We start from the raw sequence: 12125 nt of genomic DNA on the forward strand, positions 1-12125 counted from the left end.
ACGGTAAAAGACTGCAACATCACAAAGGTAGACAGTCTAAAACATGCCAGCACCTTCCCACTCTCTTCCAGCTCCACTGCTCTCCCCAGGGGCAGCCACTGCCAAGGTTGGTAGTTAGCTTTCTAGTCCCTTTTCTCTGCATTGACATGCCCGTATCTCACATATACACATATATGTAACTTTCATATTTACATAATTGAGATCATTCTATTACTAAAACTAATTGGTAATAATATTTGATGATGATTGTAACGGTGATTTCTTTCTGCAGGTATACAAATAGGAAGGATGAACAGATGCATGCAACAAATAATTTTTAAAGAATAAGACCATATGACCGGGTGCAATGGCTAACACCTGTAATCCCAATACTTTGGGAGGCCAAGGCGGGTGGATCACCTGAGATCAGGAGTTCGAGACCAGCCTGGCCAACATGGTGAAACCCCGCCTCTACCAAAAATACAAAACATTAGCCAGGCATGGTGGCCCATGCCTGTAATCCCAGCTACTTGGGAGGCTGTGGCAGGAGAATCGCTTGAACCCGGGAGGCGGAGGTTGCAGTGAGCCGAGATTGCGCCATTGCACTCCAGCCTGGGCCACGCAGCGAGACACTGCCTTAAAAAGAAAAGAGGCGCCCAGGCGCAGCGAGGTTCCACGTGAGCACTTGCGTCTCTCCTCAAACCTAACGATGCCGCAGGAACCGAGGAGCCAAATGAAACTGGACGGGAGAACCGAAGCGAAGCCGAAGCGTTAGCCCAGAGCGAGGGCGGACTGGAAAGCCGGAGCGGGGCCGGGCGCGCCGCCCGAAAAGGCTGCCCCTTCATCCCAGCGGTAACCGCCGCGGAAGAGGAGAGATGGCTCCGGCTCCGCCAGCGGCACCGCCTCACGCTGGAGGAGGGCAAACTGGGCGTGGAGCGGTGCCTGGAGGCGCTGGTCTCCGGCGACATCGAAGACGACGAGATCGGGCGGCTGCGGCCTCTGCGGGGCCCGCGGGTTCAAGGATATGAAGACTTGGGTGACTCAGAAGCGGAGAATGAAGCAAAAGGTAATTTTGCACCTCAAAAGAAGCCAGTTTGGGTGGATGAAGAAGATGAAGATGAGGAAATGGTTGACATGATGAACAATCGGTTTCGGAAAGATAATGATGAAAAATGCTAGTGAAAGTAAACTTTAGAAAGACAACCTTAAGAAGAGACTTTAAGAATTCCAGCATGCCGTGGGAGGAGTACCTGCCTGGGCAGAGACTAATAGGCGGAAAACATCTTCAGATGATGAAAGTGAAGAGCATGAAGATGCTTTGTTGCAAAGGACAGGGAATTTCATAACCACAATAACTTCTCTGCCAAGAGGAATCCTGAAGATGAGGAACTGCCAGCGTTCCTCATCTGAACGTCCTACTGCGAGGAATCCTGAAGATGAGGAACTGCCAGCGTTCCTCATCTGAACGTCCTACTGCTGCTCAGATCTCATCTGTGCAGTTCCATCCGTGTGCACAGATTGTGATTGTCGCTGGATTAGATAACCTGTATCACTATTTCAGGTTGATGGAAGAACAAATCCTAAAATCCAAAGCACCTATTTGGAAAGGTTTCCAATCCTTAAGGCTTGTCTTAGTGCTAATGGGGAAGAAGTTTTAGCCACGAGTACCCACAGCAAGGTTTTTTATGTCTATGACATGCTAGCTGGAAAATTAATTCCTGTGCATCCAGTGAGAGGTTTGAAAGAAGATGGTGAGGAGCTCTGAAGTCTCCCCAGATGGGTCCTTCTTGCTCATAAATGGCACTGCCAGGTATTTGCATTTGCTGTCAATGAAGACCAAAGAACTGATTGGAAGCATGAAAATTAATGGAAGGGTTGCAGCATCCACGTTCTCTTCAGATAGTAAGAAAGTATATGCCTCTTCGGAGGATGGAGAAGTTTATGTTTGGGATGTGAACTCAAGGAGGTGCCTTAACAGATTTGTTGATTAAGGCAGTTTATATAGATGAAGCATTGCCACATCTAGGAATGGATAGTATGTTGCTTGTGGTTCTAATTGTGGAGTAGTAAATATAAACAGTCAAGATTCTTGTCGCCGAGAAACAAACCCAAAGCCAATAAAAGCTATAATGAACTTGGTTACAGGTGTTACTTCTCTGACATTCAATCCTACTACAGAAATATTGGCAGTTGCTTCAGAAAAAATGAAAGAAGCAGTCAGATTGGTTCATCTTCCTTCCTGTACAGTATTTCAAACTTCCCAGTCATTAAAAAGAAGAATATTTCTCATGTTTATACCATGGAATTTTCTCTCAGAGGTGGATACTTTGCCTTGGGGAATGAAAAGGGCAAGGCCGACCGGGCGTGGTGGCTCACATCTGTAATCCCAGCACTTTGGGAGACCAAGGCGGGTGGATCACCTGAGTTCAAGACCAGCCTGACCAACATGGAGAAACCCCGTCTCTACTAAAAATACAAAATTAGCCGGGTGTGGCGGCAGGTGCCTGTAATCCCAGCTACTTGGGAGGCTGAGACAGGAGAATCACCTGAACCCAGGAGGCGGAGGGTATGGTGAGCTGAGATCGCGCCATTGCACTCCAGCCTCGGCGACAAGAGCAAGACTCCGACTCAAAAAAAAAAAAAAAAAGAAAGAAAGAAAGAAAGAAAAGGGCAAGGCCCTGATGTATAGGTTGCATCATTACTCAGACTTCTAAACAGACTATTTGAAGTCCAGTTGAGTCACAAGAGAAGCCTGTCTTGATATATCATCTCAGAAAATTTCCCAAATGTGTGATAATATGTGGAAAATGGTTTATAAAGCCAGCTATGCTTAAGAGCCAGTAATGTCTTAATAAACATGTGGCAGCTTTTGTTTGAAAAAAAAAAAGTAAGAGGATGGAGATATTCAAACATTTTAACAATTTATTTCTATTTTTGACCATTGTAGATGTTTGACAGCATGCTGGAAGTGTTAGATAATAAGCACTGTTGTACTTCCACCTCCTCAATACTGTTTACATTTTGTTTCATTTGTGTATAACATATTCTGTTCTCCAATCATATTTCCCCCAGTTGTTTAGTCTGAACTATTTATTGAAATGAATTTGAAGCTCAATAATTGTCCTGTTATCATAATTATTCATCTCAAAGATTTTAATTTGGATTCATTTCTTGCTTGACTAAATTTTATCACTACATAATCTTTTGTCAAAATAGCTCAAGGTAGGAAAGGGGTCAGTATTCCCTGAGTTCTTTCATATTTGAGACTATTTACCTGTGGCCTTTATATTGGACTGACAACCTCACTGGTGTAATGACTGTTCTTAAGTGTTCCCTCAGAACTTGGCTGAACTTGTTCCACTGGCTTCTGTCATTGTATAGAAGCCTGGGGCCGTCCCAAATTTCCCCTGATTATTTCTGTATAGACAACTTGTTTTTTCCTTCCTGCATACTTGAAGAATTCTTTATTTAGTTCAATAACTTAGCCAGGATGTGTGTTAACATTGGTCCTTATGTAATCATAATCAGTATTGATTACTGTGTATCAGAGTTTCCTGGTTCATAGTGTGCCCTTCAGATCTATTTAGTCCTTCCTTTCATGACATTTTTCCTGTATTATATCTCGGAATACTTCCACTATTCTTTTGGGTAAATTTTCTACTTGGGTCAGTTATCCAGATGTTGGATTGGCTTTGTCTGTTCTTGAGTTATGGGCTCTGGTTCTTTGGTTGCTTTTGCCTTGATATCTTTCTTCCTTCCTTCCCTCCTTCTTTGGTGGAGGTGCATTTACATGGCTGTTTTGGGATTTGGCTTCATCTTGCTCCTGGTACTGTGGGCAGCCCTATCTACTTGTCTGAGACTATGCAAGTGATTTCTCCTTCTGGTCTTAGACAGTACTCAGTACTACAGTTTTAGCAATAACCCTGTTTCTTCTCAGGACTCCATTCTTCAACTTTACTTCTAAAGTTTTTCTAGCTCCTGACAATGTAAAGTACACCTGAAGCTGACTCTAGTTACAGAAAAAGATGCATCTTAACTCCCTAGTAACCATTTCTAACTTTCTGAATCTCTGTTCACTATATCTATATAAAAATTTATTAACATGCTACAATGACATTTAATATTTTTACAGGTAAAAAGACATTCAGGCCATTTTCATTTTTTAAAATATATAATATACAGGCATTTTATCCTCAGAATCATATCCATTAAGATTTCTTTAGAATCTTTTGTTGTTTCCAGGACAAGAAACCACTCACTCAGTCTCCTTCTTGTAAGAGGAAGGCATCATGAATCTAAACATACCATAGGCAACATCTTGTTCCCCATGAAACAAGATGTTCTCCTAGAACCTGGGAAGTAATGAGTTCCAGCAAGCATCATGGTGTGCTTTTTGGAGAAAAGAAGGAGCTTTAATAGAAGTGAAACTAGAATCTCAGCCTCATAAAACCAGGGAACAACCACTGAGGTTGAGAGGGTATTTCCCTAGTAAATGGGAAGCAATGGGTCCAGGCAGGCAATGAAGGAATTACTAGAACATCACAGAAATCATGCTTGAATAAGTAGGCCTTTATCTAGATCACCCTCCTACCACCTATCCGATTTTTTCTGTCTCATCTGATCATCAATTTGTCATTTATTGAACATCCACAATGTGCCAGGCATCACACCAGGTGCTAAGAACACAGAGATGGCTGAAATATGAGACCTGCCTAGTGGAGCTCATAATCTAGCAGAAGAGAGAGATGTAAACCAATATTTTAGTTTACTATCATGTAACAAGGGCCAGATGAAAATGTACAAAATAGTACAGGAAACAGAAGAGGCAATACCATACCTCTGAGCACTTAGCTGGCTACACTTCACAAAGCTCTCCTTAAAAACCCCAACTCTCTTTGACCTCGCTTCTCTCCAAATTCCCAGACCAGGAATAATCCATGTGCCATTTTCCCTTCAGCAACCCATGACAGGCTGGGTGCTGTGCCTCACACCTGTAATCCCAGCACTTTGGGAGGCTGAGGCGGGCAGATCACCTGAGGTCAGGAGTTCGAGACTACCCTGGCTAACATGGTGAAACCCTGTTTCTTCTAAAAATACAAAAAAATTAGCTAGGTGTGGTGGTGTGCACCTGTAATCCCAGCTACTCAGGAGGCTGAAGCAGGAGAATCGCTTGAACCCAGGAGGCAGAGGTTGCAGTGAGCCGAGATCATGCCATTGCACTCTAGCTTAGGCAGTAAGAGCGAAACTCCGTCTCAAAAAAAAAAAGAAAAAGAAAAAGAAAACAGGAAAGAAAGAAAGGAAAAACAACCCAAGACAAACATCATCAGATACTGCCTTTTCCATCAGGTCTGAAAGCAGCCTCAGAATGATTCTCAATCTAGTGCTCCAGGTTGCCCCAAAATCAGAGTGAACAGATAAGATGAAATCCTTTTGCCATAAAACCTGACACTTAAATATTTTTCTCAATTTTACTGTATATGCTATTCACAGCACCTCAACTGAATAAGTTCCTTGGGAAGAATTAGATCCAAGGGGCTCTCACAGAACATCTCGTACAATCCAAATTTTACAGCTAAGGAAACTGGAACCTAGAAAAGTCTAGGGCCTTGAATCATATCAGCGCTGGCTAGTGAGGAAGCCAGGATTAGAAGGCCGCCCAGGTGTCTAAACTCCCATCCCAATACTCTATTTCCCATGTTGCTCTCAGCTTCCAGTACATTCTTTTGGGCACAGGTGTTCCTCCCACAAAATAGGTTGCAGTCTCAACCCCCAGCATCTTAGACTATGACCTTATTTGGAAATAGGGTCCTTGCAGACGTAATCATTGAGATAAGGTCATACTGGAGTAGGGTGGCCTCTTAATCCAGTATGACTAGTGTCCTCACAAGAAGACAATGGGCTGGGTGTGGTGGCTCACACCTATAATCCCAGCACTTTGGGAAGCCAAGGCAGGTGGATCACCTGAGGTCAGGAGTTCAAGAACAGCCTGGCCAACATGGTGAAACCCCATCTCTACTAAACACAAAAATTAGCAGGGTGTAGTTTTGCACATCTGTAGTCGCAGCTACTCAGGAGGCGAAGGCAGGAGAATCGCTTGAACCTGGGAAGCGGAGGTTGCAGTCCGCTAAGATCATGCCGCTGAACTCTAGCCTGGGGGACAGAGTGAGACGCCATCTCAAAAAAAAAAAAAAAGACATTGTGAAGACACAGGGGAAGAACACCACAGGATGATAGAGGAAGAGATGGGAGTTATGCAGCTGCAAGCCAGGATATGCCAAGGATTACTGATGACACCAAAAACCAAGAGAAAGGAATGGGACACCTTCTCCAATAAAGCCTTCAAGACAGCAAGATTCTGCCAACATCTTGATTTTGGACTACTGGCCTATGGACTTGTGAGAGAATAAATTCTGTTATTTAAAGCCATTCAGTTAGAGGCAATTTGTCCCAACAGCCCTAAAAAACTAATATGGTACATAATGGCTTCACAACTTTACCAGCTAATGCATGAAGGAATCTGTCATTCCCATCCTGGCAATCTGTCCTCCTTAAGGCTGTCCTGAGACATAGCCGACACAGTGAGGGTCCCGGAAACAGAGCTGTAGCCAGGGCAGGTTGACCATGGGACGTACAGGAGCTTATGGGGAAGAGTACAGAGTCCCAAGGCACCGGGGCTGTGGATCCCCAAGAGCATAGGTATAGCTGCTAATCTACAAATGGTAAAGAATTCTGGACATAAAGGCGTTCCACAAGCATGCTTCCCTCCTCCCTACTCAGGATCCTATCGCAGCACACAATTAAGAGAACTGACTTGGCTGCCAAGTTCCTGTTCTCCTTCAGAGAATACACCCAACTTTCTCAAGAGACCATTAAGTAAAGTGGAAAAACCACCAGACATGAAGTCAATAGGAATCCCAGCTTTACTACTTACTGATATTATAATCTTGGGCAAGTCATTTAAATCCACTAAACTTCAGTGTTCTTGTCTGTAAAAGGAAGCTAATGATATATTCCCTACTTGGCTTCTACACTTAATATAACAATATTAGTAAAGGTTATGGAACTTGCCTAAGATCAGTGGGTACCATTTACTCACTATGTATTGTGTACCAGCTACTCTACTGGGCACAGTGTACTGGTTAATAGCAGATTCCAGGGCCCAAATTTTCTAGGTTTGAAACCGTATCTACAGCTAATTAGCTGTCTGACCTAAGGCAAGTTCCGTAGCCTCTCTGAACCTCAATTTCTTCAATTATAACATAAGGATGAGAAAACTTACCATACAGAGTTTTTATGAGAATTAAATAATACATACAAAACACATTGTAGCTTCCATAGAGTAAGCTTTCAATAAACAGAAGCTATTAATATAATCTCATTTAATCATCCCTAGCTACCCTCTAAGGTATGATTAACCTTATTTTTATAGTTCTCATTTTCTGCTCATATCAGGAGCTCATTATATAATATTTCGCCACATCTGGGCATCTGAGAGTGGGAGAGTCCATGGGCTTGGGCTACCAGTGACAGGATGGCTTCATTTTAATTGTTAACCAGCTGAAAGAGTTCAGACTAAAGTCCTATGTAGAATGTTTCCTTTAAAGAGAAATAAGGTCGGGTTGCTCACGCCTATAATCCCAGCACTTTGGGAGGCTGAGGCAGGCCAGATCACTTGAGACCAAAAGTTCAAGATCAGCCTGGCCAATAGGGAGAAACCCCATCTCTACTAAAAATACAAAAATTAGCTGGGTGTGGCGGTGCACACCTGTAATCCCAGCTACTCGGGAGGCTGAGGTGCAAGAATTGTCTGAACCCGAGAGGCGGAGGTTGAAGTGAGCCGAGATTGCACCACTGTACCCTAGCCTGGATGACAGAGCGAGACTCTGTCTTTAAAAAAAAAAAAAAGGGAGAGAAATGAAAGAAGAGGAAAATTTGACCTGGACTTGGAAGGATGGGGAGAATTTACTTAGGCATCAAGGAAAAAGGAGGACTTTCCAGGTGGGGAAATACTGAAGTAAAGAGGTACAGGCAGAGACATCCAAAGCATGCTCACCAATAAACCCATCTGGCTGAAATAGACAGAATGGGTATAATGAGTGAGACTGTATAAACAGAAAAGAGAGGGAGAGTGTGTCTGTGCTGGGAACTAGCCCATCTCCTCAGATCGCCACCAGCCCTTTTGCCGGTGTTGATGAATCATAAACACAGGGGTTGTATGAGACCCCCGTCCTCACTGCCCCTCCGGACCATTCTGGGTTCTGTCACTTTCTAGATTCCCCTGGTAAATTACTTAAACCTCATCTACAAAGCTACACTTCTGTTCCAAGAAACCTTATGCAGCCAATATAAGTACCAAAGGGATGTGTAAGCCTCAATGTTATGGTTATATTACGTAACTATTCAGATGTTGGCTGTGGTTGCCAGCATCACCTCTATTATTGTTGTGCTTTTCCAGCTGAGAGAAGGGTAAACCAGATAAATTTACAATTCACTGATGGAGTGTTTGTTACTGTGTTTTGTTACTTATAGTATTATTTAATTATATATTAATTTAATTAATATCAATTTTGATTTAATATGATTACAATATTGTTAATATGTTACAATATTAATTGTATGAATTTTAGTAGTTATTAACAATTATTATAACAATGTAGTAGTTATAAACAATTATTGTAACAATTGTTAACAATTATTAATTATTAACAATTATTGTAACAGTTGTTACAATAACCCTGTATGTTAACTGTTCTCATCCTTATGTTACAATTGAAGGAACTGAGGTTCAGAGAGATTATGGCATTTGCCTAAGGTCAGACAGCTAATAAGGGGTAATATGGTTTCAAACCTAGGAAAGTTGGGCTTTGGAATCTGCCCTATGCATCTAGCAAGCCTTCAATAAACAGCAGTTATTATATAATCTCATTTAATCACCTGTATCTACCCTCTGAGCTAACTTTATTTTTATATGTCTACCCTGGATGCAAGAATCTGCCCTATGGGTGGCAAGAAAGGCAGCCTCCCTGTCCCTCCAGAGCAGCACATGAGCGGCTCCTTGCACTGGGGTGATTGTTCTGTCCAACCTCACGGAGTGCAGATGAATTTACTGCAATCTGTCTGGGTACAACGAACGAAAAGGGTATTTCCTAGTTCCCGTAATGGAGGTAAAATGTGGCACGGAGGGGTGCAGTGCTGGGTTCCATCCAGGGAAGAGAAGGGCGTGGGAGCTCACAGGGAAGTATAGTATCTCCCCCTTCCCCTTGCCACTAAACTGCCAGAAATTCGAGAGGCCCATGGTAGGACTTTGACACTTTTGGAAAGTCTTAAAAGTACCCCATTAGATATAGGGCATGTTTAGCCATGTACCATATAAAAGTGTTATAAATGTATGTGTATTAAATTTGATGAACTCAAAATAATAAATAACGTATGACATTGGACAAGAGGTGGTTGTTCAAAAATAACTATTACATATAACAGTCTGTTATCTTTGCCCCTGTATTGGTGTGTGTTTGCCTCTTGTCTCTAAGAACCACAAATATCCCAGGGTTCTACATGTAATTTTTGTTTGTTTGTTTTTTGTTTTTGTTTTGAGATGGAGTTTCACTCCTGTTACCCAGGCTGGAGTGCAATGGCGAGATCTCAGCTCACTGCAACCTCCACCTCCTAGGTTCAAGTAATTCTCCTGCCTCAGCCTCCCAAGTAGCTGGGATTACAGGCATGCGCCAGCACGCCCAGCTAATTTTGTATTTTTAGTAGAGATGGGGTTTCTCCATGTTGGTCAGGCTGGTCTCGAACTCTCAACCTCAGGTGATCCACCTGCCTCGGCCTCCCAAAGTGCTGGGATTACAGGTGTGAGCTACCACGCCCGGCCTCTACATGTAATTTATGACAGCTCAGTCATATAATGTTTAAGACTCAAGGAGGATGTTTCAGTCATATTAGATTATGGCACAAATGCAGCCGACTGAGTCTCAGTTCCCACAAGCATCCTGCACCCACCTGAACAAGAGGAAAGCTGGACCCCCACGCCTGGAGGACTGTCCTTCTGCACATGAATTACCCTTGAACAGGACACAGTGGAGGAACAAACACACAGCCTCAATGACAGCAGCTTCCTTCCTGCAAGCGTGCCACAGGAACAGAGGCCCAAAGCCAAGCAGACCACACACTCAGGGGCTGCATCTCCACGCCCAGGGCATGCCTATCTGACACACTGATCTAATGCCTGCAGATTCTTCCCCAGAATTGGAAAGCACAAGACTGACTTCTTTTTGCTATAAAACCCATGGGGGGAGAGAGAACATATACTAGAAATACAATATAAATAATAATTTTTATTCTCCATATATTTCCTACTCTTACGTATTTTTGTGAATCGTTTTTAAAAGTGAGACCTTAGCTTTGGGGTCCTATTTGGACTAGTGTTTTTCAACTGTGGGTCACGACCCATTTGTGAGTCATAAATCAATTCAATGGATTATGACCAGCAATTTTTTTTTGAAAGACAGGATCTCACTCTGTCACCCAGGCTAGAGTGCAGTGATGCAATCAGAGCTCACTGCAACCTTGAACTCCTGGGCTAAGTGATCCCCCGACCTCAGCCTCCTGAATAGCTGGAAGACTAGCATTTCAAAATTAAATACAACCGGATAAATTGACAGGGTAGTCCTGTTTCATTGTTTTGTTTATGCATGTGTGTACTGGGTGGCTGTGTAAAATATATTTTTTTGAGGGTCACGTTCAAAAAAGTATGGAAGTCACTGATTTAGACAAACCTCTCTGTATCAGGGGACCCTTGGATGGTCTTGCCAGGCAGTCAGTGCCTGGGGTCCTGAGCCAACAGATACTTCCTTCCTCTGCAGATGTATTCCAAGGCCATTTCATTCCCAGGAGGACATTTATAGAAGTCATAAATGGAGGAGGAACAGAAAAAAGCAGAGTCCTCTGCAATCTCTAGATCCTTCATGCTCATGAAACTCTGTCCTAGCACTGTTGAAGGAAGGAGGAAGCCCACCGCCAGTGTTTGTAAAAAGAAAGAAACACTTTTTAACTGGGTGTCAACACTGTCAACCATCTTGGGTAGAAAAGAAGGGAACTGCTCCCTTAAAGGGGGAGGAGCAGCGGCCAGCTCCACAGCGCTGACAGTAGCCGAGCCTCTCTTGGTTCACCCCTCCTCAGGCCTCCAGGTCCTCCAGACCTTTGGGATGGCTCAAGGAGACAGGCCTCACCACCCAAGGGCTGGGCAACCAGTGTGAGTAAGTTTGATCGTTACCAAATTTTCTCTTGAGTAGAAAGTGAGAGAGTTGACCAAAAACACTTTGATGTCTGTATCTCTGGGTTCTGAGCCTTTCACTTACTGCCTTACAAATAGAACTTGTTCATTGATTTGAATCTTGGCAAGGATCCTGATCTTTGGCCCCAAATCCTCTTAACATATTCTTTCATCCAGAACCTCTGTAAAATGGAATATTCTAGATGAGTAAGTTTCCACAAAACTAAGTTTTGTGTTTTTTTTTATCTTATCCATTTTTAAAAAGAAGAAGATAAGAAAATCCTCTAAACCATGGCAGTTCCCCATGGACCACCATGCCCTGCCACCCCCAGGAGCGTCGTGATCGGCTTCACCGCTTTCCCACATCTCTTCATCCTGCTGGTCTCTGAGCTGCGCTCTGCCTCCCACTAACCACGTGGGCCATCTCATTCCCACCTCGAGCGTGCTGTTCTCCCAGATATTCAGGTACTTCTTCACCTGTCAAATCCACCTCACCCTCTGAGGGCCACCAGAAGGACCTACTCCTCCGTGAAGCCACCCCGTCCTCTATTTTATTTCCTCCTTTCTTTACCTCCCTCCCTCCCTCTCTCCTTCCTTTTTCCTTTCCTCTCCTTTCCTACTTTGCCAATCTTCAGCGGTCTCCTCCTCAGTAGTCTAAAAGCTACATCATGGGGTCTTTCAGTGTTATTTGTAACACAGTATTAAGTATGTTTTGTTTCTTATTATAATTCGTTCACAGTTTCATCATAAATCTTATGTGTCAAACTTGTTTCTAAGAACTTTAGGACAGAAGTATCATGTACTTCTCAGGTATCATCCCATAACCTAGAGCAGAGGGTCTTCAGAACCATTAAACACAAATGAAAAATAG

The 12125-nt window shown here is 43.2% G+C and overlaps 1 protein-coding gene and 1 pseudogene across 1 annotated transcript in view; one reads left to right on the forward strand and one right to left on the reverse strand.

The window, feature by feature from the left end:
• PSTPIP2 (proline-serine-threonine phosphatase interacting protein 2) overlaps positions 1 to 12125 on the reverse strand; it is a 95072-nt gene that overhangs the window by 42218 nt on the left and 40729 nt on the right. The window lies entirely within an intron of this gene.
• LOC112611387 lies at positions 689 to 2849 on the forward strand (annotated as a pseudogene).

This window comes from Theropithecus gelada, chromosome 18 (genome assembly GCF_003255815.1).
Source record: "Theropithecus gelada isolate Dixy chromosome 18, Tgel_1.0, whole genome shotgun sequence".
NCBI lineage: Eukaryota > Metazoa > Chordata > Mammalia > Primates > Cercopithecidae > Theropithecus > Theropithecus gelada.